Genomic DNA, 20,698 nt, shown 5'->3' with positions numbered 1-20,698 from the left:
TTATTCTAAAAAATAATGCACTTCACATATCGCCAGACATCCCCAATTTTTCAGAGTGTGAAGTCTAAAATTTTGTGCAAGATCTTCTAACTTTTAAATGTTGGCCACCAATAAAATAGTTTATCACCATGGAGGCCACTGAAATTATGTCTGGAAATGAATTTGGCATATAGAGTACCAGTCTGTGACCTCGCAGTTCAAATGTTCTGAAAGATAGATTAAGCCTGTGGCAGGAAAATTTGTCTTAAATGTATTTTGTACCAGAAATGATGACTTCATGGCTTAGCATAGTCAACCATGCCACTTTCCTGCAGCACTCATGCTTGCTATTACAACTTAATAAGCACATAAAAGAATGGGAACACCTTTATATCCTTTATAAAACAGATGCATTTGGATTTTATTCAGAAATTCATGGCTAAAAGTTGTAAACAGAATCATTATTTTTATGTCCTTAGTGTTTGAATTCAGGGCTCTTTGGGTTTGTAAAATTAACATTTTTTAAAAGAGACTAAAAATCTCCCTTGCAAATACCAACCCAGTGTTGCACAGCAGATTGCAATGTCTCCACAGGGGCTGCAAGCTCATCAGAGGCATCATGCCCGAACCCATTTAAAATGCATGTTATTTACCAGCTACATTGTAACGTCTTTGGTAAGCACTAAAATCTATAGTCTCAATATCTGTTCCAACAATTTTAAAGTGTGCATTATCCTCAGTTAACCTAACAGAGGATAAACTCTTTGGCAGCAATAATGTCCTAGAACATACAGATACTCTGTTGGAACTGCCTTCCTGTTCAATTTAGGCTTGAGTGCATACCTTTGAGATTCAAGTTGTCATTCTTATACCAAAGCATAATTTCAATTTATTAAAAAATGAGAAATTTCTTGCATATCTAGAAGAATTAAAGTAACATTTTCATTAGTTAAGTGTAAATAAATTGCAACTACATTACTATTGCTTCCTTCAAAAATATGGAATTATAACTTATAAGCTATATAAATGTCTAATCACTATGTTGTATACCTAAAACTAATATAATATTGTATATCAACTGTAACTAAAAATAAAATTATTTTAAAAATATGAATTAAAATAAATACAGGGCAAGATTAAATAAAGAAATGGAATCTTCCTTCTGAACCTGAACTATCTGAAGACAAGTGAAGCCCCTTCCTTAAGTGAACACCACTGTCATTACTGGGCAGTCGGTCTTGTGTGGGAGTCTGTGCATATGAGCGTGCATGTGTGCATTTGTGAATGTGTGGGTGTGTTATTCCACACAGCAGCTTACCTAGTAAATGAGCTAAGTCAGTTTTGATAACTGTTTTTGGTAACACTGATGCAGTCATTAACATTTTACCAGGTTCCAGTCTTGAAGCTCACCAACCAGACAACTTCCAAAGAGTCTAAGTTCACATATAAATGACTAGTTCACATATAAATAATCTTGACCTCCAATTCCATCACCGTGAGCTTTTGAACTTTCGTCTCTTCTTGATTATATCTTGTTTAATCAAAGCCCTAACTGGCTTCTCATGTTCTAAATGAATATGTTTTCAAATGAATTACAAAATCATTTTTTATTCTTTTGTTTTTTTTCCCTTTTCTCTCTTTCTCTTTGTTTTATTTACAAGTGTTTTCGGAGGAAAAATTTAGAAATCATGTTGAGATTGCATTTAAATAGAAGAGTAATGCATCTCAATAATTTGGTTTAGTATAAAGCATGTCATTTTGTACAAAGGCAACTAAAACTTCTTTATTTTTTAAAATTAATTAAAATATATTATTCACCTCATTTTGAATTTGAAGTCAGGTGCAGAATTCATTAATTGTGTCATTGCTTTAATTTCTCTAATTCTGAAAACAATTAGAGATAACCTATTTAACTGAAGCTTTCCTGGGAAAAATTGAGAAGTACATATTCAATTAAACACTATAAAACAAACCTTAATTTCTCATCAATTTCCATTAAATACTTCCTAAATGTGTTCTTACAAACGTCTGGGGAGACCAAATATAAATCAGAATTTGAGTTTATGGTGTTCTCTTCTGTATATTTTCTTTTTTGTTCCTAAAGATATCTTTGGCTGCTAGTTCTGAGGGTCCCTTACCTTATTTAAATGAAATTAAATGTATCACAGTTATGACTAGTAAAGACAATTCCATTAGTTAAAGTGTACAAATCATTCTCTATCTTAAATAATCTTTGAATTTTTCTTGTTTTAATTTGTTTCATTTATGGTTTTAAGTCTTTATTCTTCACACTTGTATTTGTATGTAGTATATCTTCTCCCCATAAATCCCTATTTTTATCTTCATCCCATCTGAGAGCCAATGTCTTTGCCTTGCATTTTTTTTTTCTTTCACTAGATTTTGCTGAGGGTAAATAGCCTCATTTGGGTTTATTCTCTTATACCATACTTCTAAGTCATGGGAAAATTTTCTAGACTCAGACTCAGATTATTTAGAAATTCAGTTTGTGTCTACAGACATGAATTTAAATTTAACTATTGAGTTGATACCTTGATTTAAAAATTCTGTATCAGTAACATTTTACATATAGGGCCCTCACATAAGGATGAATTTGATTACCTTGGGGTATTAAAACATGTTTTCTTGTAGTGAAGATATACAATGTGGTTTTCAAATTACCTGTGGTAAGAGGTGGAGTTTTTTGAAGACTTATATGGAGAGCAGTGGGATTGAGACAGTTGGCAGGGCCCCGGGAAAGCACAGCTCATGAATAACCAAAATGCAATTTTACTTTAGTCCTCCATCGTCTGTACACTTCTTCAGGGAGATGCCTTCTTCCTTTGCCCCTTGATAGCAGTTCTAGCTGACTTCATGCCTTTTCTGTTCTCTTCTTGAAAATGAATAGGTTAATCCTAATACCACTTTAAGTTGCAAACACAGTTGCAATTCAGATTTTTAGAATGTGAAATTTGACATAATGAGAGAACTGATGAATTTGGTTTTAAAGATGGTTAAAACTGAAGTTCTTAGTTGGTCTTGATAAAAATTAAGCCTGAAAAACAAAATTAAGCTTGACTTTTTCTCTCCTGGAGTATCTTGGTAGATTCTTCATAGGTTCCTTGCAGTGCCTCTGATGATAGGATTGGCAGTATTTCTGACTCTAGTTCCTGTTGTATTCGGGTTAATTTTTTCAGCTCTCCGTATTTGGTGGTAGATCCCTAGGTTATTTCTGCTGAGGTCTCTTGCTGTCCTACTCTTCCTAGAGCCTCATTTCTCCCATAGGAAACTCGCATGCCTCCCTCAGGCTCAGAACTAATCCCAGGGCAGCAGTAAACCTATCCCAATTCGGACCCCACACTTCTGCCTCTGTCATTGATGACAGTGGTCAGATCTTTTTCTCTAGATTGTCTTGTTTGAGAGTCAGATGCAAATTCTTAGCTGCTTTGATTTTCACAGGTGAGAGTCAGACATTAGTTCCTGTGCCTCGCAAAATTACAGAGAACACAAGGTCAAGATCTTTAAATAATTCCTGTGAAGCTTTCGTAGCTTCCCTTGATGTGAAGGGGCTGGAGGTGTGTGTCCCTTCTTTCTGTCCTGTGGAAGGAAGAAGAATTCAGAGAAGGCACTGGGGAAAATGGTTCCCACAAATATCCTCCTGCACTGACCCCTTATCTATTAGTGAACTTTGGAGAAGTTACAGTTTGCAAGTTGTAAATTTATTTGGAGTGTATGGTTGTCTGTCTCACATACATTATATTACCATTCTTTTGTATAACTACAGTTTGTTTAAAGAAAAGCTTTGAGAGTTTTCAAAAATTTGCAAACCACTAATCTGATGGTATAGGTTTAATTAAGAAATACAGGGAAAATCCATCAATAAAAACTTAACTTTATAAGATCAAGAATTTAAAGATTTTTCTTTTTGAAAATCAATTTTACCTACAGAGAGTTGACCTAGAGTTCAAACCATGGGTAAAATTCATGCCTTTATTGAAAATCTAGGGAAAATTACCTTTCAAATGACCTATGGAAATATCCTTCATCTTGTTATAATCAAAAAGAAATCCAAGTCATATTCTGCACTCATGTTGAATATTAATATCTGAATGTTCTCTGAATATTGATATGGAATATATTGTCTATTTAGTGATTTGTATAAGATAATTGTTCTTATGCATGCTCATGTTTGAAATTAATTGAAATAATGGAAAACAGTACTATTTATATTTGAGTAAATGGTCATAGACTTTGAGAGAACTGATCTCAGAAATCATTTAGCTCAACACTTTCACTTTACAGACAAATACATACTACTAATAGCAGCACTCATATTTATATAGAATTTTTCATACTAGAGGAATCCAGGGAAGTTATTAGTCTTCTTCAAGGTCAAAGAGACCTGAACTAAAACCCACATTTCCAAGCTCTTAGCCTGTATTTTCATATTGCATAATTCAACTTGGGAAACTGTGTGGTAAAATTGAAATGTTTATGTTATAAAGTGAAATAAATCAAAAAGAAATATATTTCTGCTCTAGGCCTCTAAGAGGCAACAACAAAGAAACTAGTTTTTAACATAATGAAAAATTTAATTACAAATTTCCTTTAATTCCAGGAGCAAAGTTAACTACATCTGTGTAAATAAAATGAAGACATATAATGCAATGGGGCACATGTACCTGGGCTCCCAAACTACTTAGGTGATAAGATATTTTAGTTTTAAGGAAAATGATTGTGTCATTTTCTGCCAAAGATATAATAAGTTAGTTAGAAATAGACTTATTTCCCATAATTTTCAATTCCTATTGTCTGTCAACATTGTCATAAAAATGATTATTCAATTAATCAGCACATTGATAATCAGGGTGTACAAATACATAGATTTTTTTTGGATAACTTAGATTCTTCTCTTATTTTGATTTTGCTTACCTGTCAGGACAATGAAAATCACTCTGCAGCCACTCCTTTGTCATTACTGATGCCCTTAATGTAGGTTCTGAGTCAGACTGCTTAATAACTGAAGACAGTGAAAATGAAACATAAAATAGCTAGAGAGAAACATGCTGTAAATACCAGGGGGATGGTAGAAAAAGGGGGTTTGTGGACTACTTATGTGCAAATGAAGGCATTTAATTGTAATGTGTCTTCAGTGATAAATGGGGAAAAGAGTCTTGAATAAATTTCCCATTATAAAATGAGGAATTGTCATGCTTTGCCCTTTTCATTTGCTCCTTGAGAAAGGTGAACTTATCTAAAAAAATTTATACCAGCAGAGCTACTTTTATTCGGCTAATGAACTACAGTATCTTGGGACATGGCACTATGTTGGATGGTATTAGAGAGCAGGAGTACTGACACTTTTACATTATTAAATTAATAGTAGGATTTTTAAAAACGAATTTTGTTTTTCAGTGTGTTTATTTTCTAGAAAATAATGAGTGACAGGTAAGAGAGGCCCCAAGAGTTGCATAGACTTTAGCACAGGCCAAGACAACTCCTCAGTGTCTCATACAGGACCACAGGGCCACAGGGCGGTAGGTCGTTTCAGATTACAAGTTTGCTTTCTGAGCTCAGGGTTTAAAGATCCACTAACCTATCAGAGGCTGTCTTCTGAAGTGTCAGGATAGCAGATATTAGCCTTCTGGAGAAGAAACAATGCATTAAATGTCCTGCCCAGTCTTAAGCTATAGCTGACAGGATATAAAATTGGTATATTAAGTAGGAAATTTTTTGTAGAGTGTTACAGTGACTCCTCTTGCTTACACACAAAGAAGTTCTGTGTGGGAAAAAAGAGGGAAATTAAGTGTGACATGAACAAGAATCTGTGGCCAAACAATGGAAGAGTCAAAGGCACAAACACAGTAACAAGACAGAAAAATCCTGCTTTCTACTCTATTTTTTAACATCACAATTCCATATCCATATTTTTCTGTTATAATTAGTGTATTACACTGCTATAAAAACACTTTTCTTTATTATCATTTATTTTCTCTGTGATCAGCACTGAAAATACACAGCAGTTTCCTTTCACTGATGATATTAAACTGCAAGATGCATTTACAGAAATACTTCCAAAACTATCTTTATAAGTGAATTGGTTTCCTTCTAAGGATACATATTGCAACTAATCTTTAAATTCACTTAGAGTCCTTGACTATGGACTATAATAAAAAATCAATTGTTGAAAAAGAAATCAATTGCTACATTTCATAAAAGCAGTTTGGTTTTGCCAAGTAGAGGCTTTTACTGTTTGCTCTAGGCTAAGGTTAACATTGGATTAAGGTTACCATCTTTCCCCTCAGTGGTCTATTTTCATGTACATAAACCCCAAAAATGGTATCTCTGATGAAGGGGTATAAGTTTAAGTAAAACAACAAAAGCATTTCTTTTTGACAGAAGAATGTTGAATGGGCCACACAAAATTAATATTAAGTTTTCTGTCGTCTCTCTCATTACTTTGGTAGATGACCTGTATTAAAGGCAGTGAAGCGAAGAATCAGTGACTCAGGCCTTTCCCATTTTAACAGTGCTAAAGATACACATTTTGTGTAATTTAAACAGAAATTGTGTATGTTTATTGCACTTGCCTGGAATATCTGTGCACTGAACTAGAAATTATGCCTTTGTTATGATTTTTGAAGGTGTTGCTATTTCAAATTTTGAGTGTGGAAACCACTGTTATTAAGAAACAAAACCAGAAAACTAACTCATTAAATAGACTTATTCCTTATATATTTTACACAGTATTTACATGTGTATACAAATACAAATGTGACATTTATTCTTTTTTGAAAATTCTGGAAAAATCATGAAGTGTCATTTATTACTTTGGAAATCAACTCAGAATTTGTAACTATGTATGAGTCAGTAATAATTTTCATTTTTCAAAAGAGAAATAGGTTTACACCCTTCTTGAGAAATGATGAACTTTTACCTTTATTTCATCAGAAGATGGCCTTCATCATCTCATTGAAGCATGGCCTTCATATGGCCCTTTCAGACGTTTTTTAAGGACCTCACATGCTTCTTAAACTCTCATTCATGGGTCATAACCCTGAGTATTGTGTAAGTTCTGATGTGGTTGATAAATTAATGGTATAGGATGGTGAGCCTAACCCTTGATTTAACTCTTTGGCTTGCATTGCTCTTTATCTGCTGAATGGAAAAATCTCTAATAATGCTTCTCTCTGTAAATATTGTTAATTGGCTCATTGATGAAATAACAAATAAAATAAAAAAAAACAACTTTCCAATTCTGAATTTTAGATCCATATATCTTTTAAAGACAGTGATGAGAAATCAGGATATAATAAATCTACAGAAGTCTAAAGCTGAGAATTCACTCAGTTGGGTGATAAGAGTGGTAAGCAGATAATAAAAACAAACTAACATACACACCATCAGCAAGATAATGGTTTTCAAAAATTTAGTTCAATTTATCTTTTCTTAATACAGTACAGAATGACACTGTAATATTATGATTTATAAGAAATATATTTGGTCTTTCTGGATGACCAAATATATATCTCATATATGAGATCTGGCCAGAAGGTATCCAGCCATGCAGTATAAAAAATAGAGACGTTTATTGAAGAAGATACAAGATATAAGAAACATTGTACATAGAACAATGATGCCTCAGTCCCCTTCGAAGTAGGCACCTTGGGACCTCACATAATTCCCCCAATGGCCATCAGGTGCTAGGTTGTGTATTCCTAAACCTCGTCAATGGTCTGATATCTCTTCCCTTTCAAAGGTGATTTTAGATTTGGGAAAAGCCAGAAGTCATAGGACACCAAATCTGGGGTGTAGTGGGGGATAAATTACTTGAGTGATTTGAAGTTTTGCAAAAAAAAAACTGCATGAGACATGATGCATGAATGGGCACATTGTCATAATGAATCTGCCAACCACCAGTTGCTAGTAGCTGTGGACTTCTGAATCATCTGAATAGTTTCCACAGTGGAATGTTCAAGCTTAATGCAAAATTTGATGCAGACTCATCGCTCGACTCAGTCATTTTGAATGTGATGGCCACACGGTACACAAAGTCACCCAATGGTATCTACTGCCCCACTGACTAGTACAGTGAAGTCATCATTGTTCATACATGTACATTCCAGTACACTCTCTTTGGCTGCTAGGTTACATCGATGTTATGCACACCATTTTTGTTATATGAATAATGGTTGGACTTTTTCTGAACAGACCTCATATATTTCATGTTGAGAGTATGAAAGTTGTCTATTATTATGTTGATGAGGTTACTTTTGGAAAGTACCAAAGGATGGGGATTGATTAACCAAGGATGAAGCCAACCAAGTGTTCAGAGGGTTGGAACTTTTCAGTCCTACCTCCTCAACTCTTGGGACAGGAAAGGGACTGGAGGTTGAATCAATACATAATGGCCACTTATTTAATAAATCATGCCTGTGTAGAGCCTCCATTAAAACCCAAAGGTTAGGGAGTTCAGGGAACTTGCATGTTGGTTTACATGCAGACTCTGAGGAGAGTGGTACACCCTTAACCTGGTGAATCTTATGCTATTTTTAGATAGATAGTGTCAGAACTGTTTTGTTCGAGAATTATTTGTTGGTGTGGGGGAAACTCCCGAGCCTCCACATTGGAAATCGAGTACCAGAACACCTAAAATAGGCACCAAACTTGGTTTCCTTTGCCTCAAATTTGCTCTAGAAGAAATTTTATACCACGTGAGGTGATTTGATGAAATTTCAGACGCTATCTATTCTGATTATTCTATTAAATTAGGATTATACTTTTTGTTCTATGTAGGTACAGTTTATTGGCCATGATTACATGCCCAAATTGTCTTTGCAAAAATATTCTCTTCAAAAAATGGTGGTCAGGCACTCATAGGGTGCTAGAATATTGAAGTGGATTAGTATATGTTCATAGTGGTTAGATTAACATCATCAATGAATAGTATCAATGCACTCTGGGAGAAAAGGTGCTTAATCCCATGAGTTTCCAGTGTTATGAAATAGTCTGTGACTGAAACCATTAAAAATAAAACAAACTCCAGGTCTTAGATTCCTGGGTTAAAAGTCCTGAATTAAAAGTATATTGGCTTTATTAACCTCTTCTTATGGTAGGCATTTTTACATAGCTTTTTCTGGTTGTTTCCGTTGTCTTAGGCTCTTTAGGGACAATGAGACTGCAGCAATATCATTGTATCTTTATATGATTTTGAGAATTCATGATATTTTTTTATTTCATGAGTCCTTTTTGCTAAAAAACAATTTTTAAATAAAAGTTTTGATATCTTCTCAAGCAATATTTCTGCTGACCCACATCAGGGAAAACAACTTGTCTGCTCTATATACTTTGATCTCTTAAAAAATGAAAGGACTTTTTAAAAGAAGCTATAAAAATCCATCTCTAAAGGTTAAAAACTAATGAAAGAGTAAAACTACCAGTCTAAAATCAAAAAGCAGACCACATGTCATTGAGAACTAACCCCAGGGATTTGAGCAAGGCTGAAGCAATGCTTGGAACCAATAGATTGTATGTGCCACTAAAAATCTGGGTCAAGAGCTAATGAAGTCTACTCTCTTTTTAGGTTGGCTAATTCCAAGAAGCAAACAGCTCTCACTTGTCTTCTAGAAATATTTCTGTGTTATTCAGGGCCTCATTAAGAGGTTTTCCATGTTGCCCAGACAATTTTTGTTATGAAAGCCATAGGTTGTGAAGCCACAATTTTTGTTAGAATGCCATAGGCTGTGAAAGTGATGATTTTGCTTCCTTTCACATTCTTGGCTGGCATATTTTATAACGGATTACAAAGTATCCATGTTCAGGTATAATGACTAGCTTCATTATGGTTTTAAAAATGCTGAAATATCTGATGTGGGTCTAGTGGGGTGAAGACAGACCAGGGGAAATTTGTTAAATTGATTTTCTTTTTCTTTCTTTTTTTATCATTCAAGTGCAGTTGTCTCCATTTCCCCTCCCACACCACTGTCCCCTGCTCCAGCCATCCCCAATTCCCACCCTTAATCCTACCCCTTTTGGTTTTGTCCCTGTGTCCTTTATACATGTTCCTTGACAACCCTTCCTTCTTTTCCCTCCCACCTCCCCTCTGGTTACAGTTAAATTGATTTTCAAGGAGAATTGTTTGTATGCTCTAAGTTAAGGCTTCATTTAAACAGATATTTCTACCTTAGAAGCTAAGCTTAGTTGATGGTCCTATCATTCAAATACAAGAAATAACAAAGACTTCAGTACTATGGATTTAGACAAATGATCTTTTGGAGAAAGGAATAAAGTGATTAGCCTTATACAAAAGACAGAAGGCAGAAGTGACTAGGGGCTGGTGAAGTTCAACTCAGGGTTTGTGAGGTGGAGGGGCGCTCTCTAAGCAAGAGTCTTCTCCAGAAGCTCAATCATTACTGTTGGCAACACATGGATACTCAGTCCAGAAGGCACCCTTGTGTGTTTTATAAGACTGTGAATTCTGGGGTCAAGCCACTAAATTTAAGTGCAAGGCCTGAACGATAGGACTACTTTAGGCAAGTTATTGAATGTTCTGAGCTGCAGTTCCTTATCTTTAAAATGGGGATTATTAAATTATGTAATCATGCCCTGGCTGGCGTAGCTCAGTGGACTGAGTGTGGGCTGCAAACCAAAGTGTCGTAGGTTCGATTCCCAGCCAGGGTACATGCCTGGGTTGCAGGCCATAACCCCTCAGCAACTGCACACTGATGTCTCTTTCTCTCTCTCTCTCTCCCCGCTCCCTTCCCTCTCTAAAAATAAATAAATAAAATCTTTTAAAAAATTATGTAATCAAGCATAAGTGTGCCTATAACATAAATAAACAATTGAGTTGGTAAATATTATTTAAATATTGCTTTGGTAAATTTGTTTTTGCATGTGGTTTAGTATGCAGGTATAGGACTGAAGTGATTATAGTGGAAGAGGTCATAAGAAATCTAGTGATCTTGGTGGACTACTACCTCTACAAGTGTTTCCCACTCACAGACCAGCGGGCAATACTAGCAAGGGTGAGGTGGCAGCCATGGATGCCTTGCTCTAAATATTCTTTCCTACTGAAGTGTGGATATGGTATATAGTCCTGCTGCCCTGTCGCTGATGCTTCAACTCCCTGTCTTTTTATATTTCCATTGTTCCATTTTTGTGCTTTTTGTCAGCTTAATTGCTATAGTTATATTCCTCCTCACCTCCTCAGTGAGTCCTCTGTTGTGTCTGAGTGTATGTGTGAATGAGTATAGATATATTAATGATGAAAGTGAAGTGTAGAGTTTTAAAACTTAACTGGCTTTTTTTTAGAGCAGTTTTAAGTTTATGGAGAACTTGAGCAAAAAGTACAAAGTTCTCAATCCTTCCCCACTCCCACTGTTTCCCCTGTTATTTATACCTGTTGTATTAATGAGGTATATTTTTGTTACAGCTGATGAAACAATATCATTATGGTGTTATTAACTGAAGTCCATAGCTTTCACTAGGATTCACTCTTTGTATTGTTTATTCTATGGCTTTAGATAAATGCAGAATGGCAGGCATCCATCATTACAGTATCATACAGAATAGTTTCACTGCCCTAAACATTCCCTGTATACCATGTGTTTATCTCTCTCTTCTTCAGAACCCTGGGCAAACACTGATATTTTTGCTGTTTTCTTAGTTTTGCCTTTTCCAGAATATTATATAGTTGGAAACATGTAGGATATAACCTTTTAATAGTTGTTTCCTTCACTTAGCAATATGCACTTAAGGTTTCTCTATATTTTTGTGGCTTGATAATTCATTTCTTTTTATCACTGAATGATATCCCATTGTATGGATATACCAAAGTTTGCTCATCTATTTACTTATTGAAGGATCTCTTGGTTGCTTCCAAGTTTTGACATTTATGAATAAAGCTTCTGTGAGCATCAGTGTGCAGGGTTTTTTTTTTTAAGATTTTATTTGTTTATTTTTAGAGGGGAAGGGAGGGAGATAGACAGAGAGAGAGAGAAACATCAATGCGCGGTTGCTGTGGGTTATGGCCTGCAACCCAGGCATGTACCCTGGCTGGGAATCGAACCTGGGACACTTTGGTTCCCAGTCCACGCTCAATCCACTGAGCTATGCCGGCCAGGGCCCAATGTGTGCAGGTTTTTGTTTGGACATGTTTTCAGCTCATTTGGGTAAATACAAAGGAGACCTATTGTTGGATCGCAGGATAAGAAGAGTGTGTTTACTTGTACAAGAAACTGCCAAGGTGTCTTTCAAAGTGGCTGTACTGTTTTGCTTTCCCACCTGCAATCGATGAGATTCCCTACTACTCAATATCCTCACCAGCATTCGGTCAGTTTTGTTTATAGATTGTTTGAAACATGCCACTTTCTTGCTGTTTTTGTGAGTGCAATGTTAGTCGCTCTAACAGAAAGACCTGGAACATTTCATGACTTAAAGTTTATTTCTCTATCATGTAATTATCCATCGGGGTTTGACAGGTGATAATGTTCTCCTCAGTCATTTAGGACTGAGAGTGGCTCCATCATATTCAAGGGATCTTCTTCCAAGGTCACTCTTCTTGTGAATATTCCAGGCAGCAAAAGGTAAAAAACCATGCTAAGGAGGTACAACCACTTTTAAAAGTTTTCAGCCTAGATGTAGTGCCCAGCACCCAGCTCTCATTGTGGAGATGAAAATCAGCTACATGTGTATATCTAGCTGCAAGGTCAAGGCAGTGGCTCCCAGGCACCTCCCATGTTACTATGGTAACATGGTAATGTTACATACCATGCAATTCTCTTCATGTGTACTAACAGTTCATTTTATCAGTTGAGATTGAATGAATTTTATTATTCTCTTAGTTCAGGCACTGATGGCAATGAAGTTAAGACAGGAAAAGAGCCAGGACTTCCTGAAACCAGTTATGATGTGGCCATAGCTTTGCCCAAAGTGTACTGTGATGGTCAGCCTTCAATGCTGACCTTCTCAGAAGTACTTTTCCTAGTGTTGGGATAAGATATTTATGTACCCAATTATGATTACCTTCCAGAAAGCAGTGGTTCTGAAGACTAGGAAGGTAGTTTGACTTGATTGGTAAATAAAAAACAAACAATATAATTTTTGTCATATTGATTTTGATAAGGGATGAGGGGGGCAATAAGAAAATAATTTCAGATTTCAAAATCCATTCATCTCTGTGGACTCTTGTTGCTATTCCCTTCCTTATGCACATAGTAATTTAGGTTTTGTTTTAATAAGGACACAGAGGTATTCATAAACTGAGAGGCAGTATTTTAAGATTTAGGAGTATCTTATCAGAAATAAAAAATAAGTGCTCTACATTGTTGAAATCATAGTTTGACAAATTACCAATCTTCATTGATGAAATGGTGGGGATTATTTACAAATAGACTTTAAATAAACTCATGCTTTAAAAGATAGTCCAAATATGTATTTAACTGAAAGGTCCTCCAAGTATGTTTGGCCTAATTTTACACCAAAATTTTTTTCTCACTATTTATTTAACCACATCAGTAGATTAGCAATTTTATTACTGATCTGCCCTTTTTTTCTAACATAAAACGTTCTCAGTTGATATGTTTCCACCTTCCTGTTTGGAAGGAAGGGAAGGAGAAAGGGAGGAAGGAGAGATAACTTTAAAGTGCTTACATGAGTTTAAACTAACAAGAAAACACTTGTTAGTTGTCATCAGTGTAATAACTGTTCATCAACATGCTAGCAGTTCTCTGCAAGCAGTAAACTACAGGCAAAGGCTGTGTGCTCAATTTACAGTCTGCAGTCTGCCGATGCCAGAACTCCAACAGGACTTAAAATCCAGCTTTTTTGAGAGTCCTCTCTCTTTTAGGATTATTGGGCTGAAGTTCAGTCAGGATGAATTGATAATTCTGGCTTTCTCTGGGAAGATATCATAAATATACACTTGAAAATTTTAAAAAAAGAAATCCAGAATTATCTCTGACTGCCAGACTATCTTTTGCCTTTTTCCTATGAATAAAAACAATTTCTGAAATGAACCACTATTGGATTCTAAAGGCCAAATTTATGAACAGCCACTTAAATTCTGACAAAAGTTAATTTATGCACCAGTTTTTGAGTATTAGTTGCTAAAATTAAACAAGCAGCCATCTGTAAAGGGCGGGCCAAAAGTAGATTTGCCCCTGTGAGTGTGTGAAACACAGAGCTTGTCCTTGTATCATTTATTAATTATTGCCTTATTTTTCTTATGAACTGTAAATGTACTTTCACTCCACCTTATATATTTTTAAAAGACAGGTGTCCTATTCAGCTGTGTTTGTACACTATCCTTTCAGGATATAGGAAGACATTTTAAAATGTGCTCAATAATTATATTTTCAGATGGAAAACATTTCTTGCAACCCATGAGAAATAATCAAAAGAAATGTTTTGACCTTGCATTTCTTCTTGAGCTATAATTGTTTTGTGAAACCAAAGATGTTGGCATCTCTACTTTCTGTCATTATGAACATGTCTCTTTAACACTTGCCTCTTACTCTAATACTGTACCAAAATCTACAGAAAAGAAAGCATAGATTTACAACATAGTGCTGCATTGTGAGTCTCTCTGCATATAACCCTGTTTATTAGTTTTTCCTCCATGTACTTCTTGGCAGATTCACTCTCACTATCTTCCTTATTAGAGTCAACATGGCGAATTTAAGATATTTCATGAATATAGCATTTCATTGCTACATTGCAAACTGAAGAGAAGCTCTTCTTAAATGATGTCTGTTTGAAATTGGCCAATTTGTTTTAAAAGGCTGCTTCTAAGTAACCATCTTTTGAGTGATAAGACTGTTTTCTCCTTGAGTTCACAAGGTGGATACTGATTCCAGTAAATCTCTGTTCTATTGACCCCAGTGTTCTCCTCTATAGGTCAGGAGGTGACAGAGTTCATGTTCATGGGACGAGGGCATTTTAGACATGGCACCTATCAATGAGCTATGAGAAGAATCTTTGTAATAAAAAAATAAAAAGTGGGAGCTAGTTCAACTGCTTTCTTTACAGACTAAAAGGTATTTGAACTTGTTGGTATATGAGATTGGTCCAGAAAGTATGTTTAGAAATTTCACATGCAACACAATTATTTTTAATGTCATAGTTCAGCTTTTGTGAAAAATACGTTGATCAAGAAGGCAAATCAGCCCTGACTGGTATGACTCAGTTGGTTTAACATTGTCCTGCAAAACAAAAGGTCACCAGTTCGATTCCTGGTCAGCACATATGTCTGGGCTGCGGGCCATTGTGAGAGGCAACCAACTGAGGTAATCTCTCACACATTGTTGTTTCTCTCCCTCTCTTTCTCTTTCCCTTCCCTTCTTCCTAAAAGTAAATAAATAAAATCTTTTTTCAAAGAGAAGGCAAATCAAATTATACTCTTTCCAGTTTCTTAGAAAATAAAGAGCTATAATTAATCTCCTAACCTCATATAAAGCGTCCTTATTAAATGGTCTAATAGTACCTCCCCACACACAGAGGTGTGATATTCAAGGTTCATTTTCAACTCAAATTGGAATAATTCTGTTTATTAATATAATAGGAGATGAAAAAGTTCAACATCTTGGTGCTTCTTCAGTAACTAGGAATTCAGACAATGGTAGAGAGAGCTACAGCTCACAATGGTACATTTTTTATACATAATTACATGTACCTGTTAAATGCCTATTAACTAAAACTAAAGAGAATAAGGATATTTTAGGTTCTTTTAATCATTTTACCTATTATATTTTCTGTTTTTAAACCAACAACCACGAGACCAAACCATGTCCTGAAGAAAAGGGTGTATTGAGCCAGATGCCAGCCAAACAAAAGCACCAGGTCCCGGGCCATGCATCCTGAACCAGCAGCGGCAGAGCTGAGTAGAAAAGACATGTCAACTTCCTGCAGATTTTGCCCCAAACTCCTTTTATACAAAGAGTTTGGCCGGGGCAGGGGGCGGGGGGTGTAAATCGTTTTGAAACAATTTACATTGGCTTTAGATCATGCGGGCGGGGCAGGAGACAGTGTAGCAGAGGAAGTTCTGGGATAGGTGGCTAGTCTGTAAGGAAGCAGTATCTGATGCTCCTGGATTGGCTGTGGGCAACAATACCAAAAGGTCGTGTTAGCAGGTTGTGGTCCAGTCTGGTGCTCAGCTCTTCTTTCTAGGTAACAGCTGAAATAGCTTCCTGGAAGCTGATTCAAAGTTTCAACCTACCATCAGGGATGTGAGCAGCCTTTCGTTGGTTTCAGCTTTCAACTCCCTTGTCTCTTCTCCCTGCCCTCCAGCCTGCTGTTGTTTGATTTAGGACATCTCAGAATTTTTCTCTTGTCACTGTTTATACATAAAATGGAGGTAAAAATAACACATCATAAATGTTCAGTCTTTTAGACTTTCCCAAATATTTTCACAATAATCTTATCATTTGATCTTCACAATAACTACCTGGGCAAGCAAATATTAATAGGCTCAGCCCCTTTTGTTAGACATGAGATAACTGGGGCCCACCAAAATTGTGTGACAAGTGTTAATTACAGATACAATAAAAGGCAGAGCAGAAATTGAATCCAAGTCTTATTTTACTTTATTTTTATTGTTGACACCATGACAGATGTCCTCATTTCCCCTTCGCCTTTGCCCACCTCTGCCCTGCGCCCTCCCCACTTCCCTTTGGCCATCCCCACACTGTTGTCTGTGTCTGTGGGCTATGCGTAGGTTTTATTGGCTAATTCCTTCACCTTATGATTGAACTCACATGCCCTATTACCATCCTATTGCAAACAACACAAACTCCAGCCTTTTTCCTTTGTTCCGCTAAATTGTGTCAGTAATCTACATTTAAGGCAAATTCCTTCATATCCTACTGACTCACAAACCATTTCACAATGTGTTTTCTTAATCTACTGAAACCATTTTCTTCATTATCACTGATTTTCAAAAACCCTCATGTGATCACCAACTTTCATTCCTTACCCAGTTTGAACATCCCCTTCTGTCCTCTTCTTTTTCTTTCTATCTATCTATCTATCTATCTATCTATCTATCTATCTATCCATCCATCCATCTATTATTTGCCATCCATCCATCCATCCATCCATCCATCCTCCCTTGTTTTCCAAAACAATGCACTCTTCTGTTTCTTCTCTCTCAGATTTGTTCTGTTTCCTTCAGTAGCCATCTTCAAAACAAATGATGAGTGTTTATCAGAAACTAGTCCTTCATACCCAGCTGCCCTGTGTTGGGGTCCCCAGGACTGCTCACAGTCTCAACAATGTGGTGAAAAGACTCACAGGACTCAGCCCAACTGTTATACTCACAGTTATAGTTTATTAGGGAGGAGGATTAAATATAAAATTACCAAAGGGAGAAGGTACAAGGGGAGAAGCCCAAGAAAAACCCAGCACGATCTTCTAGATGTTTCTTCCCAATGTAGTTGCATGGGAATTGCTTTGTTCTCCCGACATGATGTTATAACACATGCAAAGTATAACCAATGAAGGAATTTCACTCAAGTTTTGACGTCCAGCATTTTTATTGAGAATCAGTCATGTAGGCATTCAGTAGCACCCATATTTTCCCACTTCAGCTACTCAGCTTCTAGCCTCGCAGAGTAAAAACAGGTGCTCATCATAAATCACAGTGTTAGCATAAGTGATCTCATCAAACTGGTACTGCATGGCCCAAGGTCTTAGGCATACAAAAACACTTCTGTCTGGCAGAATATTCCCAGGCCATCCTCCAGGAGCCTGTAAAGAGCCAATTATAAATAAAAGCCTTTTTGTTTTTGTTGTTGTTGTTGTTGAAATTGAATTTAAGCAATCCACATGCTGAATAAACCCTTTCCTTCATGGACCCCACTCACAGATGCTCCTGTATTAGGTTTTGACCCTGAAAATTTCTGATTGGACCAAGGGTGGCCACATCAACCCTAAGGATAGGATAGATTACTTATGGTGCATCTGGGGACAGATGGAAGGATAAAAAACATGGGTTTGTCATGGAGAGATAAGACTTAGCAATGTAGTTTTTGTGAGCCCTTTGGCAAATTAGAATATCTATTAAATATCTGCATTTGTATTGCCACCCTTCAAGGCCAAGCACCCTTCAAGGCCAAGTGCTCAGTTCATGTTATGGGAACAGTTTATCGGACCCAGTCTCAAGGCTGTAAGAACACTAGTCATGAAACAAGCAGGTTCATGGTATTTGTGCAGATGGAAAAATATTCATGGAGCCATTGGGATATGTAGCATGCCTTTATTCACAGGTGGGGGAGCCATGCATGATGCAAGCATGTGGCATGTCTCATGTCATGGCCCTTGCTCCCCAGTGTGGTCCCATCGTGGCACCTGTCCCCTTGTGTGTCTCTCATCATCATTGCCCCCAGCAGAGAGTCCCTACCTGTTTAAGTACTAGAGGGGAACAAAACTGGCAAGATGCCAGAACATTACAGAACATAACAATTCTGTGCATGTGTGCTCAGTTCATGTTATTGGAACAGTTTATCGGACCCAGTCTCAAGGCTATAAGAACACTAGTCATGAGGCCCCTCCAAGGCTGTGGGAACACTGCTTCCCTTAGTTACCCAGACACCTGGGTGAGAAAGCCAGACTGCCTCCACTTACCCTACAGCACTCAATAATTATTAGCTCTCTTACCTCTCCTACAGTTCTCATATTCTCAGATATGATACCCAGTTTTCCAGTTTCCAAAGTAGCCCTTGAGGTCTCTCACCTGAGCTATTACAATTGCTTCATAATTGATCATTTAGACTCTGCACTGAACAGCTGTGTGCCTGGTACTCCCCGCCCAACCTGGCCTGCCAGTACAGTTCTAATTCATCCTTTCTATGGCTGAACAAATTTCTGTGTTAAAAGGCATCTTTGATCACTCTACTCTCCTTGTTAGAAACCCTTTCTGACTCCCTGTTGCCAGCAGATGACACTTCACTGCTCAGCCTGGCAATCAGTCTCCTCCTCAATCTGTCTCTAACCTATATCTTAAGATTTGTCTTTCTTTACATTGCTTATAATGTATATTTGATTTTGAAATTTAAAGGTTTTTACATAGAAAAACCCATCAATCTTTTCCTTTAAGGGTTCTGGGGTTTTTTTGTTTTTGTTTTTGTTTTTCTTGGCTATTCATTTGTTTTTTTGGTCTTATGTAGAAAGGTGCTTTTACAGTTAAGACTATAAAAATACTGTCCATTTAAAATATTTTTATAATAGTTTTAAATTTATATTAAGGTTCTTATGATGTTATATACCCAGATTTATTTTGAGGCATGGTTTGTGATAGCATGTAACTTTGCTGCAATTTTTTAAAATAACCCCTCATTGAAACTCTTTAGCACATTTCCATGCAAAGCTGCAGGAATCACAAAATTCATTGTATGAGTACATGAGTCTGCCTTTTGACCTTCTATTGTTTTCCATTAAGAGTTTTATACATTTTATGACAAAATCACTTTTAAAATTTTTCAAACTGAATATATACATATCATAAATTTCCAGTACCTGTAACTGTTGTTTTAAAAAGATTTTTAGCTCCTATATCATACATATTCCCCTATGTATTTTAAAAATAAACTAAGCCACTTCAAGTCTGTTAAAATTTTAATTGAGACTACATCAATATTATAAATTATTTTATGTATAATGAATGAGCACTTTAACGTATTACTGTCTTTCCATACAGAAACACAGCATGTAACTCTGAGTAATAAAGTTTTAATTTTTGTTCTCTGATACAGTTTTATAATTTTACTCTTATAGTTTTTTCTTGATACCTAAGTATCAAGTATATTTAATCCTAGGTATTTTTTAAATCAATTTTGTTTAAGAACAGGAGTCATAAAAACTATATCTTTCTGGTATACAGAAAAGCCATTGCTTTTTGCTACATCAATCCCACATCAGAAATATTTCATCTCAAGTTACAACCACATTTGGGAAGTATTTGAGGAAAAACAATTTATTTGAGTAATTTATTGGAAACTTTCCAAATCAGACTCAATAAAAGGAGAATCTGAACTTTGAAGGTTGAGGCAGCAGGAACAATTGACAGTCTTGTCAGAGAGTATTTTGGAGTCAATAATCCCTAATTTATTATTTATTTATTCATTTTAGTTGTTTTCACTTTGCTCAAAAGTAAAGGTCAAAAAAGAGAGTTTGAACAAGAGAGCTTAACATGACATGAGCCCAACCATTGCCCAAAGATACCAGAAATTACAGTAGGGGTGGTTCCCCCAAATAAAATAAGGGTGCTTTTAGCAAAATTGAAAATTGACTATTATGGTGAAATAACTGTATCTACCATAGGGCTGGTTTTATTTTTCCCTTTATCTAAGAAGAATACTGCTATGAACATATGTTCATATCATCTTAAACCCATGAGCAAGCATTGTTTCAGAAGACATACCAAAAAAGTGGAACTCCTAAGTCATAAGGAATGTGTATGTTTTTCATTTTAATGGCTATTGCCAATTTTCCCTTTACAGTGGCTATAGGGAACTATTTTTTATATAATTCTCAATATATAAATGTCTGTTTCTCTTACCCTCTCCGAGTTTGATAAACATTTTTTTCAATCTGATGATTACAACTCTATAGCACTTTATATTGAAAATGAGGGTTTATATCTCCTTTATATACTCTTTTATCTTTTTGCATTAAAATTAGTTTTGAACATTTTTTTTTCCTCTCATTAGGTTATAAACTCCTTAGAGAT

The sequence above is a fragment of the Phyllostomus discolor genome, chromosome 3, assembly GCF_004126475.2.
Source record: "Phyllostomus discolor isolate MPI-MPIP mPhyDis1 chromosome 3, mPhyDis1.pri.v3, whole genome shotgun sequence".
NCBI classification, from domain to species: Eukaryota; Metazoa; Chordata; class Mammalia; order Chiroptera; family Phyllostomidae; genus Phyllostomus; species Phyllostomus discolor.
This window is presented reverse-complemented; position numbering follows the sequence as displayed.